The following is a 16,738-nucleotide window of genomic DNA, read 5'->3' as shown; positions in this document are numbered from 1 at the left end:
CGGAGCTCGTAAGAGCGGGCATGACTGCGGGGAGGAGGAAGGGTTGGTGTTGGTCAGCACGGGCACGTCCGAGGTGCGATGTGCTGGTGCCCCGGTGTCGTTGTTTGGGTTCATGGCAGGGAAAGGGCAGGCTGGGGCAGGAGCCCTGGGGCGAGTGAGGGCTGACAGTCGGCTAGGAATTGTGCCAGCTCCAGCGACTTCAGCTGTCCTTCCTCAGCTTCTCCTGCCGCTCCAAACCTGTGGGAATGTTAAGGCAGAAGTGCTATGAGAAGTGAGAGGCAAAAAACATAGCCTGAATTACCCATTGCTGACACTAAACCTGACAGATTTAGAAGCCTGGAATCATTGCGTTACATAATGGTTTGAGTTGGAAGGGACTTTAAAAATCATCTATCACTGCAAGCCCTTGTAAGTCTCTCCCTTGCTATCTTGCAGGCCCCTTCAGGTACTGGAAGGCCACTATAAGGTCCCCCTGAAGCCTTCTCCAGACCCCAACTCCTTCAGCCTGTCCTCATAAGAGAGGTGCTCCAGCCTTCGATCATCTTCATGGCCTCCCTGGGACTTGCTCCAGGAGTTCCGTGTCCTTCTTACGTCCAGACCCCAGGACTGGACACAGTAATCCAAGTGGAGTCTCACAAGAGCAGAGTAGAGAGGGAGAATCACCTCCCTTGATCTGCTGGCCATGCTTCTTTTGATGCAGCCCAGGGCACGGTTGGTTTTCTGGGCTGCAAGCACACATTAGTGGCCGGCTCGTGGCCAGCTTTTCATCAACCAGCAACCCCAAGTCTTCTCCTCAGGGCTGCTCTCAATCCATGCTCCACCCAGCCTGTAACTGTGCTTGGGATTGCCCTGACCCAGGTGCAGGACCTTCCACTTGGCCTTGCTGAACTACATGTGGTTTGCACAGGCCTATCTCTCAAGCCTGTCAGAGTCCCTCTGGGAGCTTTACCCTGCTCATTCATGATATGCCGCCTGCATGCACGTACAAACCAAACTTCCCCAGTCTTTAAAGGGTTCCATGCAAAAAGAAGTCATGTAAAGGCCTAGGCAAGGTAGCTGCAGGAACCAGATTCAGAGGAGTTAAAAGAATAAAAACAGGTCCATAAGTTTAGTAGACAAGTTGCACCTCCAGCAGTTGTCAGTGTAGGGTGTTTTTCCCTTTTTAAAGATTCAACAAGATCACGGGAGGCTAAGTACTCCCAGATCATGGAGAGCAGAGTGTGTCTTGTGAACCTGGCAGATGAGGCTGAATACTAGCCGAGGAAACATACAAGGCAGAGATTTCAGCATTCTGAAGTGAAGTTAGCTGGGCTGGAGGACTTCCAAAGTGGAAGGCAGCCTCCCCAGACAATGGCAGGAGTGACAGGGTGAGAAATGAATGGAAGCAGCAGGGCTCCCTGCAGGGAACCATCAGCCCATCTCCAGAAGGGTGAGGAATCCAGTCTTCAGGTGTAAATACACAAAGGAAGCTGGAGAAAAAGGATTGAGACACATTTGATAGAATCATCATGGAATGTTTCAGGTTGGAAAGGACCTTAAAGATCATCTAGCTCCAACCCCACTGTCCATGTCTCTGACCAAAATGTTAAATAGCACTGGTCCCGGTATTGACCCTTGAGGAATGCCATTCGTCACTGGTCTCCATATGGATATTGAGACATTGACCACAACTCTTTGATGGAGACCATCCAACTAATTACTTATCCACTGATGGATGACCATCCAACTAATTACTTATCCACTGAGGGGTCCATCCATCAAATTCGTATCTTTCCAATTTAAACATTAGGATGTCATACATACAGGACAGTATTCAACGCTTTGACCAAGTCCAGAGTAGATGACATCAGTTGCTCCTCCCTTGTCCACCAGTGCTGTGACCCCATGATAAAAGGCCATCAGATTTGTGAGGCATAATTTGCCATTGCTGAAGCCATGCTGGTTGCCACCAACCACCTCCACACTTTCCAGGTGTCCCACAGGCAGACAGAGGAGGCACTGGGCCAAGAGTGGCTTCCACTACTACTAATGCTTCCAGTGCCCATGATTGGGGTGCCATTGGTCCTAGTCACAGCAGCTGCTGGTATCTGAGCACAGCAGGTCTGATAACACTAATATCAGGCATTTAAGTCTGTTATCAGTCTTAAACTTTGCTTTATGTGTTTTGAATCTGTAGGAAATTATGCTGGCCTGTGAAAAAAACATGCTAAGTCCAGCTGGACATGCTGAATTAATGAAGGTTAGTGCTCAGCTTCTGGTCTGAGCGTGGTGTACTAGGGAAATTAAACCCTCAAGAGAGGTTAATTTGGGAGGATTCCAGGGAAAGAAAGCATCTGAGATAATAAAAAAAAAATCTGATGATCAATGTACAGGTGTGAGTGGGTAAAAAAAATCCAGGTGAATAAACAGTAAGGGTTAGCCATGTTATCTGAAGTTAACAGATCAAGGTGAAGGACTATCGTCTACATGAGACTAACTCTTCTGCAGTGATCACTCCCTATGTCCTCACATTGAGCTATGAATCACACCTTGCTCAATCTTTTTGCTTAACATGTGAGAGATAATGGCCTTTCTTATCTGTCCACCCAGCTAAAATCTTCCACCAAGCTAAATTTTTGGTTTCTCCGTTTTTTACAAAGAGGACCCACAACAATGCCGTGCAGCAGGCAGCTGGGCTCTGTTCACTAGCCTTGCACTAGTAAAAACAGAACAGATTGAGAAACTCTGCCGTGACGTGCTAATAACCAAAAAGCCAGTATGAGACAGATACTACAGAAAGACTTCATGTGAAAAGACCTGCATTATAAATGATCCTACAGTGCATTCCAACCAGTACAGCAGCTTAATATTTTATGTTGTCACTCCAGGATCAACAGGCTTCAACTGGTCTGTTGGCTGTTTCAGCTGTTTTCTAGTTTTGATCTGGTAAAGTAAAAGATCTTCAAATCCCAGTTGTTAAACTGCCTTCACACACAGTCTGTTAAAAAAAGATCAGGCCATGAAACTCTTGTTCTTCAGTCTTTTTGCCTTTGCTTCACTCTTCTCTGCTAACTGCTAGTTTTCCTTTTGCTTTAAAAGACTGAGCAAAAGCTTCCAATTTCTTTATGTTTCTCTTTGTTTAGCTCAAGTGACATTTCTGTAGGTTTTGTAGTTTGTTATGACCTTTCCAAATTCTAAAGCATCTACATCTAAAGACACAGATTAAGTTTTGTATTTTGACAATTTTGTGCTTGTTTTGCCTCCCCTACTCTTTACCAAAGTCTAAGAGTAATTTTTCATCCTCTGGTTCTGTCATGCTGTGTAATATGCATATGCCTGTAAGTTTGCCAGTGATTTTCCACACCGCAGTGATGTTGCTCTGTAGCTGAACATTAAATATAGAACTATATTGGATTAGTTGATTTTGTGAGCCTGTGCTGCACTATAGGGATCATGCATCTAGAAGTGTTTTCTTAGAGAAACGCAAACCATTCTCAGAAGTGTTCTGCAATGAAACCTAAAGGTTTTCACAAAAAACAGGATTTGCCTGTACTCACCATCTAGTTTTTGATCAGTTACTAGTGTAACCGGGAAATTGAGGTGCAGAAGTGCTCGATCATCAGCACTAAAGTCACTGTATTTCCGTAAGCAAATATTTCTGGGAAGTTATTAGGATAGTTCACATTTTTCAAAGGTGGACTAAGTTAAATCTTGTGGAAGTTAAGATCCATATCCATATTACTTCTTTCCTCTTGAAGTGGTCTCTATGATCATAGAATCATCATAGAATGCCAGGTTGGAAAGGACCTCAAGGATCACATGGTCCAAGCTTTCGAGGTACTGCTATAGTTTATATGGGATGGCTCAGCACCCTGTCAATCGGAAACTTAAAACTGTCCAGTGTGGGGGAATCTACCACTTCCCTTGGGAGACTGTTCCAACGTTTGACTGTCCTCATGGTGAAAAATTTACCTCATGTCCAATCAGAATCTTCCCAGGAGTAACTTATGCCCATTACCCCTTGTCTTTTCCATGTGACTCTTTGTAAACAGGGACTCTACATCTTCTTGGAAGTCACCCTCTAAGTACTGGAACATTGTACCAAGGTCTCCCCAAAGCCTTCTCAAGGCTGAACAAACCCAGTTGGATCCCTTCTAGCATCACATTCTGGGCACACAGTCTGCTATCATGATTTGTAAAGCCTCTTCAGTTTTCTGCCAAGCACTTTTTAGTCTTTCCTCTGGTGCTCAGGTTCCATGGAAAGTCAGACACAGCTTGAAACAGCATTCGTGTCCTCTTGGACATGATGGTGACTAGAGCCCTGTGAGTATACTTTCTGTGAAAACTAGTCTCTAGTGGCTCCTGTGACTCTGTCTTCATGTTTCTCACTCTATCCTTCCAATCATCACTTCTTTGGAAGAGACTCTTCACCCACAGCCAAGCTTTGCCACAGGACTTTGGTCTTTGGCCCATTTCCTTGCTCTCCCTGTACCTCCTCCATGTGTTGCTGTATGTATGTAAGCATACATTTTACTATTATTTCTATGTGGACAACTCACAAATCAAACTCTCCCACCAGATGCTGTTTTGTTCTAAACAACTATTGCCATTAGATTTTCATGAGGAGTCATAAAGAAGACTTGCCCTTGCTCATCCTCAAAGTGGATATATCAGGATGATTAATAGTGCCCTAATCTTCTTCTCCTGTTTCCTTTCTTGATCAAGGTGGAGAACACAGTCTTCTCCTAATTCAAACCCTTAACCCATCCATTCTCTTCTGAATTCTTCCTACCTCCTCACATCCAACTTCCAAATCACACCTTGTTTTTTTCTGTGTAACATATCAAAGATATGAACTTGCCTTCCAGTTACCTCAGCCAGACTGTTCCACCTAGGCATTATCTTCCTTCCTTGTCTCTGGTTCTCACAAAGGCAGTCTTGCACCTTTCAGGTCCATTCAGAGTGCTTCTGGATTGATACCTTTTTTGTGTGTGATTGCCCTTGCTGTGTCACTTCAAGCTTTGCATCCTTCCAATCTTTTCTGACATGCTTCCCCCCTCTGCCATAATTTCTGATTCATCACTAAGACACCAGCTCCTCCTACACCAGTTGGCCTTTAATAGCAGCCACCAGCACCTAATAATTAACATATCAAGTACTTCCATGTTTTCTTCTGTGCTTCCCTCAGGCATGAAAGGACTTGCACATCAAAAAGAAATTTGGTAACCATGAAAGTGTAGTAGACTATAGTAGTAAATTTGCAGCTATGAAATCTGAACTTACTCATGGCAACTTTTTACAGAGACACAGAATGGGCATAAATACCAGATGGTAAAAGAAAATGTGAGGTCTGTGAGTGTGTGTTTGTATCAGCAGCAGCACTGCCATTCTTTGGCTGAGAAAGTGGAAAGAAGCTTTCCAAAGATGTTCAGAAACATGAGTCAGGAGTTGCATGGCTTCAGGACCTTGAGACCAAATAGCTACCTGTAGTGTGCACTGGGAAGACCATTCCTAAATTACTTGAGGTTGTTAAGCATATGGACGAGATTTTGTAACAAGTTAAATATATCATCTGCATGTTGATCTGGATTTGCACATGATGGGACTTGATGACTGAGGTTGTCCCTGGAAATAAAAAAACCAAGCTGATCATTCACATGGACACAAATTTCACATATTTGACGTTTTATATCCAAGCACAATCTGCTTTAAATGAAAAACCGGATTTATTTCTTATTTGTGCAATCCTAAAAATAGAATTGCTAAGACAACTTTATGATAATGGAGATGAGAAATTTCCAAATAAATAAATTACACCTTCCAGCTGCCAAAAATTTATTACATAAATGAGTCAAGATAAAGATTTTCAACATTATAAAAAACAAGTCAGAATCCTCTTAGAATCATAATTTTAAAACCTGTCACCCATTTCCACAGGCATACTGAGGTGGACAATAGGTAACAGTGGCAGATCAATCAGTGTTTGAAAGGCTCCTGTTTCTCTTAAAGTTCTAGCACAGGTCTGATAACAACTACAGGGAAGCATGAAAAACAGACTCATTTTAGAATGAAGTGCTTTAGAATGAAGGGCAGACTGAGATTTGGCTGGAAAAGAGGGAGATTCACTTCCTTAAGCTATGTTTTCGACTATCTGCCTGTCCTTGTTCCTCTACACAGATCATGCCTGTCTCAGTGAGCCTCCCTGCAGGCATATGGGCCCAACTGCACTGATTACTTTGCAGAACTAGGGGTTAGAAATTACGAAGGCACATGCTTTGTAATTGCAAACTCACTAACTTATCCCAGTCTCGCTCAGTGATCTTCTCCCCAGCAGGGTCCATCTGTCACCATTTCACTAACTCCATGTTTTAATGAGATCCAATTTCACTCTTTGCTTTCAAGTGATTTTATTCCATATCTGTATATTAAAAGAAAAAAAAATATATTTAAAGAAGGTCAGTCATAGATATGTAGAAAACTGAAGGGCCCCTGTATATATTGCCATTTGATATTTTATTATTGCATTGTTGATAGGTCTGCATTATCTCCATTCCACACTAAAAATGCAATTAAAAAACATTTCTATTAAAAGAGAAAAAAATATGAAAGAAAGATTAACATTAAAGTCTAAACTGCCTTACAACTACAACAAGTTGATAAACTAGTCCTTTGGAAGCCTAATAGGTAAAATTTTCTAATTCAGCTCATGCTACTGAATTAGACTTGGTCAATGGACTGTCAGTGAAGAATTCTGCTGTTAAAGGAGAATATTCCACTTAATGTAAAAATAAAAGTCAGCTCTCACATTAGCAGCTCCCTTCATTAGTCCAGCCATAGGTCTGGAGGGAAGAAGGGCTCTACACAAACAGAAGTTTTCCCAGACTATTGCTGTGTTACCTTTATACCTGGGATCTCCTGGTCTAGCTTAAGCCTGAGGGTGGAGTTGAAGGCATGAAGGCAAATTGAACAGACACAGTAGCTGTAATTTAGTATGATAGGCTGTGGACTATATGAGGTTCATGTACCAATGCTCCCTTCGTCCAAATAAATTTTAAAAGCCAGAATACAGGCACCATCATCAGCTACAGTGGGACAATGAATAGATTTGTTGCATGGATGCTATAATCAGACAACAAATTCCTGACATACTGTTGTCTAGCCTGCGTTTATCTAGCTAACTGCAGACTGACATTTGCAGCAGGGAAAGCTGCATTGCTGTGTCCTAAGCATTGTGATCATCTTTGCTACCTTATGAAGCCGTCATGGTGCCTATCAGGACAACAGCAGTAAGACGGGGATTTCCCATCCACCTCTGTGCAGGCTGAAAGCCAAGCCAGTGGAACTTCTTTCCACAAAATATTATATTAATCACCCAAGCAGAAGGCCTTCTCTTGATTTGTCAGTCTGCCCATAACATTTTTCAATAATCCTCCCCCTCATTTCTCTAGTACTTTCTCTCTCTCCCTCCTCACTCCATCCAAGTCACCTAAAGCCACCCAGCCCTCAGGTGGCCACTGTTCTTCCTTCCCACAGTCTCTGAGCTGAGTTTGTGCTTGGGTCTGTAATTAAACATACCCAAACATCAGACTAGCCCTGCAGGGCTTCCCTGCAGATGCTGCAATGAAAATGTATCCAGGAAAGACCCTATATGGTGTCTCTGAAGTGCCTCTAGGCAGCAGCTAGGATGTCTTAAGCACCCTTCCCACTCCCAGCGCTTGAGGCTTCCTAGCCACAAATCCCAGCTGTGCCATGTGAGGCTGAGTGGTCTCTTGCTGCTGCTCTGGGATTTCCCAGATGCATATAGGTATATGTGAGTACTAAATCTGAGCTTTTGGATTATACTACATTTATTAAGGTATGAATCAAAGCCTTACATACACAATTAACCCATCATTTCCTGGAAATGCTGGCCAGGCTCAACTGACTGAATAGCAGATAGATGATAATTGAATTCAGTGCATCCTCATGGCACTGCTCTCCTTGAGGTGTGTTTGAAACCACCATGACTTCCAGAAATACAGCTGCCCAGTTGGAACAGCCATGCAGGAGACTTGCAGCCACTTGCACCTACTAGTCACACTTAAAAATCCTCCAAGCTTGAAATTCTGGATACCAAAACAGAGCTTCTCTGGGGAAATCTAGGCATATGACAACAGGTGAGGAAAAGAACTGCTGCTGCTGCTGCTTTTACTGGTTGTGGTGACCAATATTGCTACTGTTGCTGGAAATGCCCACAGACATTAAACTGGGAACTTCTGCTGTACTGTATCTATGATTATTTAGATCATTCACCATCATGATTAATTCTCTTTTTTTTCCCTTACAGAAACACACACACACATGGTTTCACACACTATGACAACTAAGAATTTCAAGCCTTCTCCCCTCAGGAAGAATGAAGCCAGCTTCATCCCTTCTCTCTCAAGCATGAATAAAAATCTGCTGATCTTACTGGAACATCTTTAGAGCTCTACAGCTAGTCCCCTCACACCTCAGAGAGCCTATCCAGCCTCCCTAAAAATGCTGCAATGGAATTTTATGTTCTATCCAATAGTCAAATAACCACTGGCAAGTTACTCTGTTGTACCATTGCTAGATTTTCATGTACTCTTTCTGGATAGAGGCAGAGACTAAAATCAGGCTGAAAGATAGCAGCATGAGTGCTGTGCTTGCTGTTTATGGTTTTCTTTTTATTATCTAAAATTTACATTTAATAAGACTGGAAGGCAATTAGGTCCTTAAAGTGAAATCACAATTCCCAGTAAATACAGAAAAAAGAACAAGGCAGTGGAAGATGATGCCAGGTTCTGCACTTGAGTTACAACAAACTCATGCAACACTACACGCTTGGGACAGAGTGGCTGGAAAGCTGCCCAAAGGACCTGTGGGTGTTGGTCAATAACTGGCTAAATTTGAGCCAGCAGTGTGCCCAGGTGGCCAAGAAGACCAACAGCATACTGGCTTGTATTAGGAATAGTGTGGCCAGCAGGAGTATGGAAGAGATCATGCCCCTGTACTCAGCACTGGTGAGACTGCACCTCAAGTACTGTGTTCAGCTCTGGGCCCCTCACTAGAGGAAAGACACTGAAATGATTGAGCATCTCCAGAGAAGGGCAACAAAGCTGATGAAGGGTCTGGAGCACAAGTCTTACTAGGAGCATCTGAAGGAACTGGGGCTGTTTAGCTTGGAGAAAAGGAGGCTGAGAGGAGACCTTATTGCTCTCTGCAACTACCTGAAAGGACATTGTAGTGGGGTGATGGGTGCTCTCTTTTCCCAAGTTACAACTGATAGAACAAGAGGAAATGGCCTCAAGTTAAGCCAGGGAAGGTTTAGATGGGATATCAGAAAAGATTACTTCACCAAAAGGATTGTCAGCATTGAAACAGGCTGCCCAGGGAAGTGGTTGAGTCACCATCCCTGGAGGTATTAAAAGATGTGTAGATGTGGTGCTTAGAGACATGGTTTAGTGTTGGACTTGGCAGTGTGCTAGGTTTATGGTTGAACTCAATGATCTAAAAGGTCTTTTCTAATCTGAATGATTTTATGATTCTACTATTCTAAGATGGATGAAAATTACTAATCTCAGTACTGAAAAATCACAATAAAAACAAAATTCTCAAGTGTCTAGGGTCGCACCATGTAAATAACCAGGCAGTTTTAAAAATTATGAGAGACACTGATGAAATACTGGAAAAGTTCAGATTCAAACAGCACTTTCTGTTGTCCATGAAAATAATTAGGACTAGTAAAATGGAGGACAATTAAAGGAATAGCACTGGTTCAGGGATCATTGATTGCATTTTGTGTACGGAGATATAAAGAGGAACATTGTTTTAAAATGCCAGTGCAAAGATAGGAAGAACATTGCATCCACAAGAAGAAATGTTACCCATTTTCTCAGCAAGAGTTCAGAAAATAAAAAAGAGGAAGCAGGTTTTTTGTCCCTACCCTGAAGAGTTTTGTTGTTTTTTGTTGTGGGGCTTTTGGTTGTGGGTTGGTGGGGTTTTTTTGTTGTTTTGGTTTGTTTTTTTAATTCAGGAGTATTCATTAATTATCAGAAAACCCGTGATTCATTAAAGGAAGGAATATCTGAAAGACCATTACATCAAAATCCCAAAGGCCTTTAAAAGTCACAGATTACATGATGCTAAGCAACCCATTTTAAACTATTTCAGTAAAGACAAGGAAAAAATGAAATAGCAAAGGAAATAAATATGCCAAACAATGTCAGCAAAACAGCTGACAGGTGTAATAGAAAATGTTCAAATGCCAAGCAGAAGCCCAGAAAATGTAGTATGAGCCCAACTAGTTCACAGAGTTGTACACACAAGGCAGGAAAGTATGTGGGTTAAAGACAGAATGACAGGAAGTAAACTCCTCCTAATCAGGATAAAGGAAGAAAGTGCAATTTCTGAGAATACCGAATAAAAACAGGCACAAATGGTTAATATTCTAATGTATAAAACAGACAGAGCACCATCAGGGAAAGGGAAAGCAGAAACAGAAATAACTGAAATAAAATTATTTACACTCTCCCTGGCTTATCATTCTCCTATCATTAAGTCTATAAGCTTTTCAGTTTATCAGCTACATTTTTATGAGTTTGACATCCCATGCCCGTATTTTATGCCTCTTTTGTGCTATATTTGACTCAACCTGAGTTGCACCTACATTTCAGTGTGCAAGGATATTCCAGAAATTTATTCTTCAGTGATTAAAATATTCTAGCTTTTGTTTAAAATTTGGTTGGACTAATTTATAGCCATTTATTTTTTGTCAAATGCTACTGTTAAAGCACCAGCATTATAATTCAGTTTTTAAGATTTCTTTTTAGGAAGTCTCTAAAATTTATTTTTGGCTGAATTTTTCTTATGGGAGAGAGTCAGATGTTGTCCATGGATATCCCATAATAAATAATGCAAATGTCTGCATTTGATGTAGATCTGTGCCTAGTATAGTTCTGCTTATGTTATTTCACTTTTTTTTCATGTCCATTTACTTTTTGTCTAATGTAAACAGTACAACTGTTCTACCTGTTAGGAATTAGGTAAATGGTGCCTTGCCTGTTTTAGCAGCCCACTATGCCTCCAGGACACAGCACCAAATAGCCACATGGGCAAGCACAGACAATCCTGTAGGCCCACTTCCCTTTTTGTTAGCTCCTTCTCTTCTTAGAAATGTGCTGGCACTGCCACACTCTTCAGTCCCTGACATGAGCTATGATTCATTACAGTTCTTAAAAACTACAGATGCCTTTTTTTTGTCAGGATGGCTAAGAACTAGCATTTCATATGGTAGCAGTTTCATCAGACTTCAGGAAGGAAACAAATCCAGATACGCTCCCCACAGGTCAGAATAAATGTTCCACTGTGGGACTTTTTTATCAGTACTAAAACAGAAATGCACCTAAGAAGAAAGTACGCAAGATTCATTCTGAGAAATCCTTCCAAAATTCCCTTTGCTTAGTGCTCCAGGACACAGGCCATGGGAAGCAGAAAAATATGTGCCTACCCTGAGCCCGTTTTCAGAAAAAGAAAATAAAAAAGAAAAAAAAAGTTAAAAAAGTTAAAAAATTTTAAATAAACAAAATATTTAAAAAGTACAATGTAATTTTATTGAATCAGTATGTTCTTTTTGGTTAGGCTGCATAAGGGTTTACATTCTAATTCTTTGTTTGCAATTGCCCAAAATTATCTTCCAACAAAATTTCCCATGTCTAGTTTATTCAGTTGCTGAATTTTCTTCTAAGTTATAGTAAAAACATTTTCAGCTTCTTTCATCAGGAAAGCAGGGGGAATTCCTGTTTTGTTACAATCTTGTCTCCCAAGCATCTTGAAGTTGAACGAGTGGAAGAGGGAAAGTTCTGACTTAATTTAAGTGATGAGACTTTGAAAATGTCTTCCTTGATGCCTGCAGTCAGGGTATCTGTGCTGCAGCCAGTGAGGACTCAAGATGGCTTTGCCACCCAAGAAATGCCAGCCCATGGTATTCAGACCCTCTGTCCTGATTTGCACCAAATTCCCTGGAGTGAGTGATCTGCAAGCATGGACTATCAGCCAAAGTCTTCCACTCTTCTGCTAAGAAAGTGGGCATTTTCCTTCACAATCAGCTGAGGTGAACCTATGGTCCATTTTACCTGTGGTTTTGAGCAAATGTTACCACAGTGAGAGTCCTCAGGCTCTTCACAGTTGCTCATATGGCCCACAGAGCTGCACCACAACATAGAAACACAGAATTACAGAATCACAAAATGGTTCGGGTTGGAAGGGACCTTGAAGATCTTCTAGTTCCAACTCCCCTGCCATGAGCAGGAACACCTCCCACTAGACCAGGTTGCTCAAAGCCCCATCCAACCTGGCCTTGAAAACTTCCAGCAATGGGGCAGTCACAACTTCTCTGGGGAGCCTGTTCCAGTGTCTCACCATAATGTCTAACCAAAATCTCCCCTCTTCCAGCTTAAAACCATTACCCCTATCCTATCACTACAAGCCATTGTAAAAAGTCCCCCCCCAGCTTTCCTCTAGGCCCCTTCAGGTACTGCAACATGGTCTTGTTGGGCACAAACCAACCTACAGGCAAGTGTTTGGACACAATGGAGCTGCCCAAGAGGAGATCCAAAGGCACCCATGCCATACACCACCAAATGAGCCCACTGCCAGCTGATACTCACTTCTGAGGAATGAAACACCATTGCTCAGCAATAGCTTCTGCTTTGCCAATAGATACTGGGAGTCATTGTTTAGCCAGTTATTAATCCAGTTCATGTGGGCTCTCCTCTTATTGCCCTGTGCAAATTTTTTCATCAGTGTAATAAGGTACTATGTCAACGGCCTCATAAACATCCATATATACTATAGCAATGTTTTTGTCTTTATCAGTGCAACTTGCTGTCTTCCCAGCACAACTGTTTGATCTGGCTAATTTCTCTAAAAACATGCTAACTGACATTAATGATAATCTTACCCTTCAGGTCCTTCTCAGCTAATCCCTTAACCACTTTTCTGTTATTTTACCATGACTGAATCAAGCTAACTAACTTATAATTAGCAGTATCATTCTCATTCTCTTTGAATATTGACACAATATTATCACTGAGACTTGATTTTCTGGTGTTTTTCCATCATTCCAAGATTTGTTAAAAGTTATCAGAGGTGCAGAAGTCACCTCAGCCAAGTCTTTTATAAGCAAATAATTTGGGCCTGCATATTTAAGTGTTAGCAGCTGTTACTTAATATGTCATTAATTAGTGGGTCAGAAAGTAGTTAATCCGTTTAATTTCACATATATATCACACTGCTTTCTTTCCAATATAGTAAAGAATTTATTTTTCTGTCTTTTCTGCATGGTTAGAAACAATTTTAGTAGCTGCATCTAGCTATAGCCAAACATTTCTGGGGTTTGTTTTTGGGTTGGTTTTTTTAATACTACTGTTCTTAAATAACTTTATATTGTCCTCTGATATTCCAGCCAGAGACCTTCTTCTTTGGCAGCCTTATCTCCCCATATCAATTTTCCAAGGTTTGTGGTTTTTTTCATCATTCTTATAACTAGTTTCTAGTTTTCCCATTAGTTATAAATTATTTATTTATTTATTTCTAATTATGGGTTTCCCCTAGCAAGTGAAAACAGTTCTTTTCTTTTCTGGTGACTTTTGGACAGCTAATAAACCTCCCACACAAGCCGTCATCTTCCATTTACATTGTTCTGCCCAGATATATTTACCCAGCTGGTTCTGCTTATAACTTTACTGAGATGTGATAAAATAAAGCTTTTGAAGCTGTCTGTGTTTGGGACCCTCCTGTGGCTGGCCACGCTAAATATAATCAGGCCACAAACACTGCTCTCATAGCAACCACCACCTTCCACTTCAGCAACTTTCATCTTTATCTCTTGTAGTGAAGTCCAAATTAAGTTATGTAAGTAACATTTTACCAACTTTAGGGAAAAGTGGTTAAGTCACCATCCCTTTGAATGTGGAAGACAAGATTAGATCTCTTTTTAAAATACATTCTTTGATCCAGTTCTAAAAAAACATTATCCAGCCTCTGCACAGGGTGAGTCAGCCTAGGTGAATAGGGAGGTCCCTTCTGGCCAGAGAGTCCGTAAGTCTCTGAACAAAAAAATTAACTCCATTGATGTTTAATTGGTAACTGCAAATCTTCCAGTTTTCCATTTCCCCAAAATTTTAGGGTTTGCTTTCTATCCCTTGTAGAAATTTGCCTAGGTGTAAGTCCAAGTAATTGCTAGTTTTGAAACCCTTCTAAGTTAAAAGATTGCACCTTTTCATATTCCTCTTATTCTCCCTTTCCACTCTGCTATCTCAGCTGTATTTTCCTAGACCATGTTAGTTGGTGCATTGGTCTATAGGCATTCAGGAATCTTCACTTCTGATTTATCTCTTCTTGAGCTAACATGAGAGGAAAAAGACACAAGTTATAACATGAGAAGCTTCAATTATACATCAGATTTTATGTTTCAGTCTGGTTTGAGGGTTTTGTTTCCCTTGAGAGTGGTCAGATACTGGAAGAGATTTCCCAAAGAGATTACAGGATCTCCTTCCCAGGAGATGTTCAGGACTCGACTGGACATGGTCCTGAGCAACCTGACCTAATTAGACCTGCTTTGAGCGGGTGGCTTTCCCTAGATGATCCCCAGAGGTCTCTTCCAACCTAAATTATTAATGGTTCTATGATCTACAGGCCTAAACTAAGGTAATAGAATCTTCCCTATATACTCCTACCTCTGAAATCTTAATCACATCATAACCAGAGGTGTTAACATTCATGTCATTAACATTTGAACAGGTCAATGTCGTTGATAATGTCAGTGAAATTAAAATGTCTTTTGATTAAGGCTGTTCCATTTCTTCAGGTCTTTTTCTCACCCAGACTGCAAACCAATGCTTCATAAAATCCACATATTTCAAAGCATGCCTTATTTATAATGTTAGCATGCCATAATGCTGAAATACTCTGATTCTGCTCATGACTTTTTGCAGGAAAAAAATAGTACATAACAGAAATAAGTCATTAAAGGAGGTGTTTGAATGGTACTACACATAGGCAGATACTTCCGTTTCAATTAAAGAGATTTTGACTATACCATTCTTGCACAATATGAGTTTTGGTACATTGCTCCTTCACTGGGCAAGGCAGGTAGAGTGTTATGATGTACACAGGGATTTCTGAGCTTTGAAGAGCTTGCCTTTGCAATATAAATGTAAATCTAGAATGTATGAAAAAATATGTTTGTGGATTATATAAATTCTTTTTTTGGCACATTCTGATGGACTGAGTATTTCAGAGTATTGTTAATAAACTCCACAGCTTTTCACTTGAGTTTGCCAGAACTGTAATGAGATAACAGAAATACATTTAATAACCTTGAAGAGTATTTCAAGATCCATTGGCTGGTATAAGTAATGCAATTTCAAGGTGAAGTACTTTGAGTTCTAGAAGTTACAGTAGTTCAAACAGAAGAGCCTAATGATGAGGGATGACAAAATACAATGGGAACTGCACTGTGGACCAAATGGATTTTTAGGAGGCTGTAACTAAACAAACAGTCCATCAGATTTGGGGAGGGACTTTTTACAAAGGCTTGTAGTGAGAGGACAAAGGCTTTAAACTGGAAGAAGGGAGATTTAGGTAAGACATTAGGAGGAAATTCTTCACTAGGAGGGTTGTGAGATACTGGAACAGGTTGCCTAGAGAAGTGGTGGCTGCCTCATCCCTGGAAGTGTTCAAGGCCAGGTTGGATGGGGTTCTGAGCAACTTGATCTAGTGGGAGATGTCCTTGCCTACACAGGGTTTGATCTAGATGATCTTTAAGGTCCCTTCCAAGCTGAACCATCCTATGATGCCATTAAGTCTCCTGAAGTTATATATAATTAGAAAGCGCTATTTTTGTTCCTGGTTCCTACACTGTTAATAAAGTACGTGCTCACACACAGGTACAGATATAGGCATCTAATGTAATGGTCTTACAAGATAATGTAAGCAAGTGTGTTATACAGTAGTGCATAATGTACTGTAAAGAACATGGTTACATATCAAGAGATAGAGACAAATATTTACCAGCAAAGTGACTATAGCTTTTATAATGTTACTGCATTTCTGAAAGGAAAAAAACATACTCCCAAGAGCCTTTTTAAAGGATGATTACCTATTACTAAACAAGCAAGCTAAAAATTTACTCATATCCTAATAAAACAGTATTTCCCACCAAGCTAACTACAGCCAAGCAAGATAATGCTCAAATTAACATTATAACTGGAATAAACTGAATTAGTGTATTTTTAAGATAGAGTATGGCAACTGCTCTTCAGATGAACACAAGTGGGACTCAGATTGTGAATTTGCCTGTCTGAGCCTTAAAAATGTATAAAAATGGTAATATAACAAACGTAAGTTTCTTTGGTCTCTTTGAGGCAGCTGCTAGATTTCTCAAAATTGCTGCTTATTGAGCAGCTTCTGCAATTTTCCATTGTTCAACCTAATTGCTCTCATTTTATTCAAAATGCCTTAAAACCCTGTTTCACATTTGGCAAACTAATACTCTACAAACACAGCTTCCAGCCCTGGCAATGCAGGATGATTTAAGATAGCAATTTCTACATATTTGGGTGCATACAAGCTATCAGACACACACATTTAATCACAGTTTCTAAAGGTTACAAAAATTACTCACCAGCAGGCAAGCTATCTACAGGCTAGTTTGCAGAGTCTTGAGCTGTTGTCTGCCTTGGATTAGCCCCAG

This window comes from Chaetura pelagica, unplaced genomic scaffold (genome assembly GCF_000747805.2).
Source record: "Chaetura pelagica isolate M959 unplaced genomic scaffold, ChaPel_1.0 scaffold101, whole genome shotgun sequence".
NCBI lineage: Eukaryota > Metazoa > Chordata > Aves > Apodiformes > Apodidae > Chaetura > Chaetura pelagica.
The sequence above is the reverse complement of the archived record's forward strand: the minus strand, read 5'-3'. Positions refer to the sequence as shown.